This window comes from Manacus vitellinus, unplaced genomic scaffold (genome assembly GCF_001715985.3).
Source record: "Manacus vitellinus isolate BGI_N305 unplaced genomic scaffold, ASM171598v3 scaffold_75_pilon, whole genome shotgun sequence".
Taxonomy (NCBI): Eukaryota; Metazoa; Chordata; class Aves; order Passeriformes; family Pipridae; genus Manacus; species Manacus vitellinus.
The window spans coordinates 1,976,147-1,985,631 of record NW_021940789.1 but is presented as its reverse complement, the minus strand read 5'-3'; positions in this window follow the sequence as shown (position 1 = coordinate 1,985,631).

Below are 9,485 nucleotides of genomic sequence, written 5' to 3'. Positions count from 1 at the left end.
CCAAGATTTTTTATGGGAAGAGTGAAGGTAACAGGATGTGAGGCATCTCAAGCTTTATCTCTCCAGGTGGAAACCAGTTGATTTACACAAGAGAGCAGCTCCTGAGAGAACTTGATATAAGGCAGGAAGAGACTAACAGGTAGAGAAGGGGGTAAGCTGGGACTGTTTGTTCAAGGGCTCTCTTTTCTCATGTCACCTTCAAAACAGCACATCTCTACCCTTGGCTTCTGAGGGGAACAGGAATTTCTACCACCCTTCCCCTCCACTACTGGTAATGGCAAAAACCCCCAAAAGGTCTCTGCACACCCGTGTAATATTATAAAGGTGTTGTCCAATTGCCAGAGTTCCTCCAGGCTCACCTATGATCGCACAGAACAGACTCCAGTACCAGAGGGGCCCCACCAGGGGACAGCAGCATAATCCTCTTCTACCCCAACAGCAGCTCAGCTCCCCCAGCCCTACAGCTCCTCCCTGCTCACCTCCTGAGGGTAGATTCACCTGTCAGCCAGCATTATTGCCACCTGGAAACACAGCACAGAGCCTGTGGGACTCAGCGGGGCACAGCAAGATGCCAGCACGTGGGAGATCCCACGGGGATCAGCAGAAGGGCATTTGCAGTGCTCAAACCCACAACACCCTCGGGGTACCAACACCCTGCCCTGCACCACACGGGATCTTTGGTGTTGGTAGCAAAGGCTCTTTTTTCACTCAGATCTCTCAAAGTCTGCATCTCTAGCACTTCCTCACGGATAACACTCTGCAGTTTGTCTCTGAGGCTGGACCAGCTTTCTGGGTAGGCAGCAGCAGTGACCCAGTTCTCAGCTGCACCACTGCCCTTCTGAGGAACTCCAAGATCACATTCCCATTCTGCTCCCTGCATGGAGCCAGCCCAGGAAACAGTGACAGTGGGCAGCCACGTCCTCAGGGTGGCTGGAGAAGAAAACAAGGTAACTGAAGGTAACTGGTAACTGAAGTTGTTTGAGGGGGTTAAATATAGATGTTCACATTTCTGGGATGTGCCTTAAAACGTGATGGTTTCTTCTGTGTCCCCAGGTCAGTTCTCCTCAGTAACTTAATACAATACAGTCTTCTGTTATTGCTACTTCATTTCTTTCCCAAGCAATATTGCTGCTCCCAATCCATTACATCAGCCTGCCCAGATCTCTCTGTCCCTTTCTGAATCTGTTAGTTGGGACTTGGACAAGTTTTCTTGCCAGGCCCTTCTCTACGACTGTGGATGTACCACCCTAATGAGCACATGGTTAATACTGATGGATGAATGAATGGCAGCAGCAAAAGCAGAGATTGCGAAGCTCCAGGACAATCTGCTGAAGTGGTGACTGCTTCTAGAAACAGGATTATGGTGGTGTGGGGGACAGACCAGTCAGGGAACTGCCTCCTCTTAAGCACTACTCAAGGATCTTACAGCCAGGCTACACCTGAGCACTGCTGTCTCCTCCTGTGCTCCCTGCAGATCTCAGCGCTCAGTTTGCACTGACAGACAGGTTCCTGTCACGGATTCGTGTCCACTTCTCACTGTTTCCTCTTTCTGCCCCTGAGCACTGGAAAACTTGTTTTTCCCCAGTCCTCTGAAATTGCCAAGTTCTGCAACGCAACTTTTGATAATTTTCACACGGCTGCCTTACTCTGATCAAACAACAGCTGCTTCCCCAACCTTTGTTTTTTCTTTCCACATAGTTAAACCTCTCAACAAAGTCATTCTACAGGTAAGTCTACTCCTTATTCAGCCTGGCCTCTGCTTTTCCTTTCAGTGATCTCTTCCTGGATACTCAATGGTCAGTCTGTCCCAACACACATTTTAGCAAGGCCCTCCCTGTACCTGACACCTCACAGGAGAGCTCCCAAGTGCTGCAGCACAACTATTGTTCTCTTCTGTAAGCTGATTCCTGTCTGACAGTCATCTTTTGCCATATATCAGCTCTGATTTTTCATTGCCACCTCTATTTTTACTTTCACCCTTGCTGTTATTTTTACTCTGCCTTTACCTTCAACTTATTTTGAACTCATAAAACAAGCCCAGCAGTAGCACAAGGCAGTGTCTTCAGCTATGAATTAAACTGCTGGGAAAATGTACCTATCCTCTGGCTTCTTTCGGACTGAGAATCCTTTCTAGGCAGTATTTCCCCTATCTACCCATTCCTGCAAAACACTGAACACAGGAAGGCTGTAAATACTGATTATGATACCATGAAAACAAACAGAAGTAATTTCTGTTAGAAAACACCTTTGGAACAGATTAAATCAATGTCACAGTTTGGGCTGCCAAACTTAAATACTTTAAAAGCCTTTTAATGAAAAAAGTAGAAAGATTTTCCAGTTTTAAATTCTAAACTAATTAGTTCCAGAGTCACCAAAGATCAGAAGTAATGGCTGGATTTGGGACTATCAGCCACCCCTCACATGCTCTGCCTTATCACACCTCTCACCTCATGGATCAAGGAGTAAAACACGAAAGGAAATCTCTCACGAAAATCTACTAGAAGAAAGTTTGTTAGAAAGCTGGCCCTGTGCTGTTACAGGAAAGCAGTTTTTTCCATCTTATTTCCAATATTAAAAGAAAAAAGTCCTCTTCCACTAACTAATGTGCTAAAATATCCACTAAACTAATTTTCCTACATTGTTCTGAAGGATGAAGAATTACTTGAGGTCAGCAGACTGTCCCCTCCACAGAAGACACAGGGACAGCCCTTAGCACTGCCCCAAGCCCAGTGCTCTCCCATCAGAACTCTGCTCCAGCACATTTAAAAATGGACAAGAAGCAGCTGTTCTGTACCCTCCAGACAGTGCATCACAGTCCCCAGTGCCTGCAAATCTCCGGCCTCCACAGAGCAGCATCCTGCAAGTGACCTGGAAGTAACACCTGGGAACCTACTGCTGGTCACTAGTTGAGTGAGTTTAATGGAGACACAGCATGCTCAGACCACCCCCTGAATCGCCAAAGCTTCCAGGGAGAAGTGAAGCCTTCCAGAAAATTCACAGAGCTGATTGGCACGGAGAACATGGCCATGGACACTATCATTAAAGGAATTCTCTGGATCAGGACATTCTACATCAGAGATTTTCTTCACTATGAGTCCAAGGAACTCAAAGAAGTGTCAGAAAGTTCTTAAGAACTTATAAAAAGAGTGACAAACAGCAAACCTCAAGTGGCTTCAGCCAGGCACTCTCAAGAGCTCCCTAAATCCTTTGTGCCTGATGGTCAAAGCACAAAAGAGGATGGGATACTTCAGGCTGATGCACAGTGTGACAGGAAACCCTCTGAGCTGTTGTTTCCAATGATTTCAGCTGGTTTTATGCTCTTCTCTACAGAAAGAAATCAGAATAAATAAAATCCTTCTCTCACTGAGATGTTGGTTGATCACAGAGTTGTTGTGGATCGTGTGCACTGGTAATGGAAACGAGTGCTGTGCCCTTCTCAGAGCACAACACACAGCACAGGAGCTGAGCCCAGGCCAGCACTGGAGCCTGCTCAGGAGACAACTTCCTCTGCTCTTAGAAACATTATTCTGGCTAAACTTCCAGTTGTAAGAAACAAAGTTTAAAAAGCTTGTGGTTCAGACTGGATATTACAGACCTTTCCTGAATGTAGAAAAAAATGCATTGTTTTATGGAATATTTCTGATGAGAAATGTGGCTGCTTTGACCAAACAAAGCATTCCACTTGGATTAAAGCATTTGCCCAACTTTACCTTGGCACTGTGCACCTTTTCTTGTTACAAATGCAGTTTCACACAGAACTAGATTTTATTGGCTCACTCTGGTTCCCTTCATTACTTACTCAGGAACAAAGTCTCCACGGAACACAGTCAAGTTTGGAAATTGCATACAAAATTTAATTTCTGAGAGCAAGGCCATAAATATTCTATTAGAGAGAATTACAGGTTTTATGATATCAAAAAATTAATTTTAATGGCACTGATTAAATAGGAAAATGAGTATTAAGTAGTGAGTAACAATGCAACAATTATTTCATAAGATTATTCCTACATTTTCAGAGTGAGAACAGGTATACTGGCACTGTAATTTACCCGTAGAAATCAGAAGACAGGACTGTAACCTTTATGCCTACCAGGAAGTCATTCCAAAGCTTTGTTATTCTGACAGCTTGATTTCCATACTAATTTTTTGATCAAATCCTTTAATTTCCATTCTTATGTTTCTTGTTTTTTCTCTTCAATTATAAAAAAAAAATCCCTTTTTGAAGTACAGATAAGCTTTAATAAGTACAATTAACACAGACTACACATTTTCATGAGCACCTTCTACAACAGCACTGACACTTCTCTACCTCACACACAGAATCCCAGACTGGTTTGGGTTGGAAGGGACCTCAAAGCTCAGCTTGTTCCACCCCCTGCCATGGACAGGGACACCTCCCACTAGCCCAGGTTGCTCCAACTGGGCCTTGGACACTTCCAGGGATGGGGCAGCCACAGCTTCTCTGTGGCAACCTGTGCCAGGGCCTCACCATCTTCACAGGGAAGAATTTCTTCCCAATATCCCATCTATCCCTGACCTATGTCAGTGGAAAACCATTTCCCCCTTGTCTTGTCCCTCCATCCCTTGTCCCCAGTCCCTCTCCAGCTCTCCTGGAGCCCCTTTAGGCACTGGAAAGGGCTCTAAGGTCTCCCCAGAGCCTTCTCTTCTCCAGGTGAACATCCCCAGCTCTCCCAGCCTGGCTGCAGAGCAGAGGGGCTCCAGCCCTCAGACTGTCACCACGGCCTTCCCTGGACTCTCTCCAGCAGCTTCGAGTCCTCCCTATGTTGGGGGCCCTAGAGCTGGAGGCAGCACTGCAGGTGGGCTCTCATGAAAGCAGAGGGGCAGAATCCCCCTCTCCCCTGCTGCCCACACTGTGGGATCAGCCCAGCACAGGAAGGGTTTCTGGGCTGCCAGTGGACGTGGCCAGGGCATGTGAGCGTCTCATCAACCAACACCCCCCAGTCCTTCTCCTCAGGGCTGCTCTGCATCCATTCTCCACCCAGCTTGTGTATGTGCTTGGGATTGCCCCAAATTATTACATATCAGGTACAGTATTAAATATTTTCACTAATTTTTGAACAGTTGTGTTACTGGTGACTGACGGTCACCCTGTGCTCAGCTGACATATTTGTGTATCTGTTCTCTTATTTCTGAATATAAACTTGTGTCCTTTTGCTTCTGAATAGTTACTTTATGGCTTGAAGTAGTTGTTGTTCTTAGTCCCCATTTTCCATCATTCGCTTTTGCACTTCATCTTGTTTTTACAGTTCTGGTCTTCATATTATACCACAAGGACCGGATAATTCTCTGGCCTCTATGCTGACCACACTTATGTCACCAATGAGTGTTGTGGTCGCTTTTGTCAAGGTAATTAATAAAAAACCCCAACACTAATAGGGTCAGCCCACAGACTGTTCAACTGCTATTACCTCCTCAAAGTCAATTCCCTATAAATTCATGGTTCTTGTACGAATCCCTCTATTGCTTCCTAAAATGATTGTTTCCTAAAATGATTGTTTCCTAAAATGATTGTTTCCTAAAATGATTGTTTCCTGTGTGTCCTGTAAGTAACAGTCTTGAAGAGAGCCGGCCCATCTGACTGTCAGGCTTTGGCAGACACAGCACCTCTGCTTTCCTGCCATGAATAATTAGTCCCTTCCCTACACAGTCGAGCAGGTGATGCTCAGATTTTCCTGCAGCAGCTGCATCCATGAATTTGCTGGCCTTATAGAAGACATCAACTGCTTACAACAATCAGTAATTAAATATTTACAAGGGATACCGCTGAACAAAAACAAATTCCAGCACAGGTTTTTAAAAGATTAAAACAGCTACAAGCAAAGAAATCTTTCTTTTGTACCAGAAGCAGAGAAATGTGTTTCTTTGCTTTCACCACCTCATGCTCCACAGGCCAGGCCACGTCTCTGTGCCGTATGTCTGGATGGTTCTGAGAGGAACTGAACAGATTATTGCTGCCCTTGATGGCAAACCCTCCACTGCAGAACTACAGAGCAATGGGAAATAGCAGGGACAGATGAGCAAAAAGAGAAAGAGAAGCCCAAGCTAAGGTCAAGCCTGCAAGGAACATACTGAGTAACAATGACAAACCATTTTGGAAAGAGAGGACAAGGCCATCAACACTCTGGGATGTGATGGTGGCTACAGTGGCCGAGTAACAGCACTGAAGTTTCTCAAATCAGCTGGCAGGATCTCCTCCCCAGGACAAAGATTCAATGCTGACATGCCAGCAGGGTTACAACACCCATATCCAGCTGAAACTCTGCAGCAACACTGAAGTAAGTCACCAAGAGAAATTCTGAGTTGCAGCTATTAAGGACATAGACAGGACAGCTTTAATTCTGTTGTGTTAGTTCAAAATTAGGTCAATTCGTTGGGTTTCTAAACATGGACTCAGAACCTTAATTTAGTCACACCCTAAAATGGTGGCCTCTGTGACTATTGTACACACCTTCATGCCCTACTTCAAGGACAGGGTGGAATTTTCAGAACTCTGGAGCTCATCTCCAGAAATCCGTGTAAAAGCATTGCCAGGAATAGTCAGTTCCTGGCTCAAGGAAACTGAAGAGAAACAATTGGTGCTTTTAAAACAAACTATTTCAAATGTGCCATTCCAGGACAAGCCTGACATCCCCACTACTGGTGTGTCAAGACAGAGTAAAGAAATTCAGAATTCCAAATGCAAATTACACCAGGACAAAAGGAGAGGCAGGCAGTATCCATTAAACACCTGGTGTACTTCAGACCTACACATCAGATAATTTGCACCTCACAAAAGTCACTTTTACCCTCTAAAACCATCCCAAAAGGTTTGCAAAACTCTTAATAAAACTAGGATATGTAATTGTTGTCTAAAGACATTTGTTAGTCTCATAGTATGGCTAAATTTTAATGCATAGGAAGTACTGGCAACATCTTTATTCCACCTGTAAATGCACAGCTCAAATCTGTAATATGTATGGAGCAGTTACAGTATAGGCATAAACAAGTTCTGGCATCAGCAAGTACTATTCAGATGGAACCACTGTTTTTCATCTGTCTTGAGCAAGTTTAACTGCTGGAAACACAAGGAAAGAAAGAACAAGTATTCTATGGGCTACAAAGAAGTAACATATAACAGCACAAAAACTAAATCAAAGCCACAACTTAAGCCTAGTAAAAGCTGTGAATTTTGGTGCAGAAGTCTTTTCTGGAAATGGGGTACTCAAACACTATCCATGTTAGGGAAGAGGTACAGTGATGGAGGCAAACCCCAAAAGCATGGGGAACAATTTAAAGGCAAAGAAAAAAACCTATTCCTTTCGATTATATTTAAGATATACTTGTCATATGATTGGTGTTCACAGCCCCCAGCCAACTTCCACTAGAGGCAGCAAAATAGACAGATAAAGCCTGTGATTTTCATTTTAATACAGGTTCATGAGACTGAAGAAAATTCACTACAGAAGAAGCTGCTACTGGCCATGAAGACTCTCTGCAGCTCCGTGCTCTTGGTCACCCAAAGCTCTTGGTACAAAGAACTGCAGTGCTGCCTGTGCAGGAGACTTTTTGGTGCTTGGGTGAGACCAGGTTTCCTGCAGGACACATTTGCACTAAGACTTTCCATTAAGTCAGAACTTTGAATGACCCCATTATTGGTCCAAGCCTGCTACTGCAGAACTCTGGAGAATCCCAGAGGCCCATCACTGATTCCACACCATACCTGTGTGTGCTCTGGTTTGCTCTGAAAGGAACAGACACTTTTAAACCATGAGCTGGAATCTTCAGTTCAGTAAATGTCAGTAGAAAGCATCCAAAGCTTTAACACAAAATATATTCTACTTGTTTTGCAGACTGTAAAGATAAATCAGAAACAAATCAATCCCTGATAGGAGAGCTCCTCGCTACTAGAGGGGCAAGCCACAAAGACCCAACACTTCCCATCTGGGTTCACAGAACACACACACTGACTGCAAGTTCTCCAGACCGGCTTACTGCTAGTTTACTTTTTTGTTTTTACACTCAGGAAACAACAGCTTACCCATTTCAAAAGAAGCATTAAGGGGAAAATGTTAATTTTTTTCACACAAATCTTTCACCAATATTAGCTGCCACGTCTACACGTGCCAGTTAGACAAGACCAAGTTGTACCAGGCACTCCTTTACTACACATGTACAAACACAGGGTCAGCTGAACCAAACTCGGTCCCTGAAACTATTACAATGTGCAGAAGCCTGAGGGAAAACAAAGAGCTTCCTCAGAATGTATAAGGAGAGAGTCCAACAAGAGCTTTGCTGCACCCAAGAAGGATTTTGGATTATTATTGTAAAAGGACATTCAGGCTGCAAAAACCAAATTACCAAAAATCTTAGAACTGTCAGAATAAAACAGGCACCCAAACATGCCCCCCTTGCTGCTTGGCTGTGCCCCCCTGGCTTGGATCATCTCCTGGATCCCATTTCTCACTCAGCACAACACACCGTGCTCCAGAACCACACCAAGGCAGCGGGGAGCTCTGTCAGACCCTGCCCTGCTGCAGCTAAAGCCACAAAACAGGTACCTGAGGAGGCCCTCACAGGTACAGGTATTCCAAGCCTCCCCTTCAGATGGGATTTCTTTAGGAATTCTTCTGCAATACCATCCAAGCCACTGAGACCAAGCATTTCACAAGCTGTTCCATCTACAGCTTTCAAAGGCACAAGACATTCCAATTTACCAGGGAATATAATACATGTTGTAATCACTGTTGTATAAAAACACTAAGAAAAAAATAAAACAGATGATACTTCAAATTTCAAGTTGAATATCCAGAATAATTTTTTGCTTTATCTACTCTATTGTGTCATCACCTTATGGAACACCACCCTGCCTCATGCAGATGTTTGTTGCTGTGTATGTTCAGCACAAACAAGATCCTAAAATACATGAGGAATTCTTTTCCACGAGAGGGTTAAATGGCTTTACCACCTAAAGCAGGCACTTACAAACCAGGTCAAAATTAGAAAGCATGCTTGCTCTGTGTGCACGCACTGGGCACTGTCCCGGGGCACTGAGGTACCGCGGCTGTGGGCAGGGCGGGCTGGCACAGCTGCTCCCGCTCTCGGGTGCGATGGTGTGTCATTGTCCGGGCCATTTAAAACACAACCGCGCCCGCCCCGCTGCTCGGGCACCCAGAGACCGCGCAGCGAGATTGCTTCCGTGATGCACCGAAAACACCCGAAGTACACGAGCGACGGGCCCCTGATCCAGGCTCTGCTCCCGGCAGGAGCGCAGGCCGGGGGATTTCACGGGATCCCTCCCTTCCACTGCCCCCACCCGCCCAATTCACAGGCCCGGTGCTTCTCCAACACTTCATTCAGCCCTGACCTCTTAACTCAATATACTAAACGACCCGGGCTGGTTTCAAGCTGGCAGATTCCCCGCACTGGACACATCCCCGGAGCAGGATATTTAATTTGTACCACACCGCGTGTTCCGTCCGAGCCCC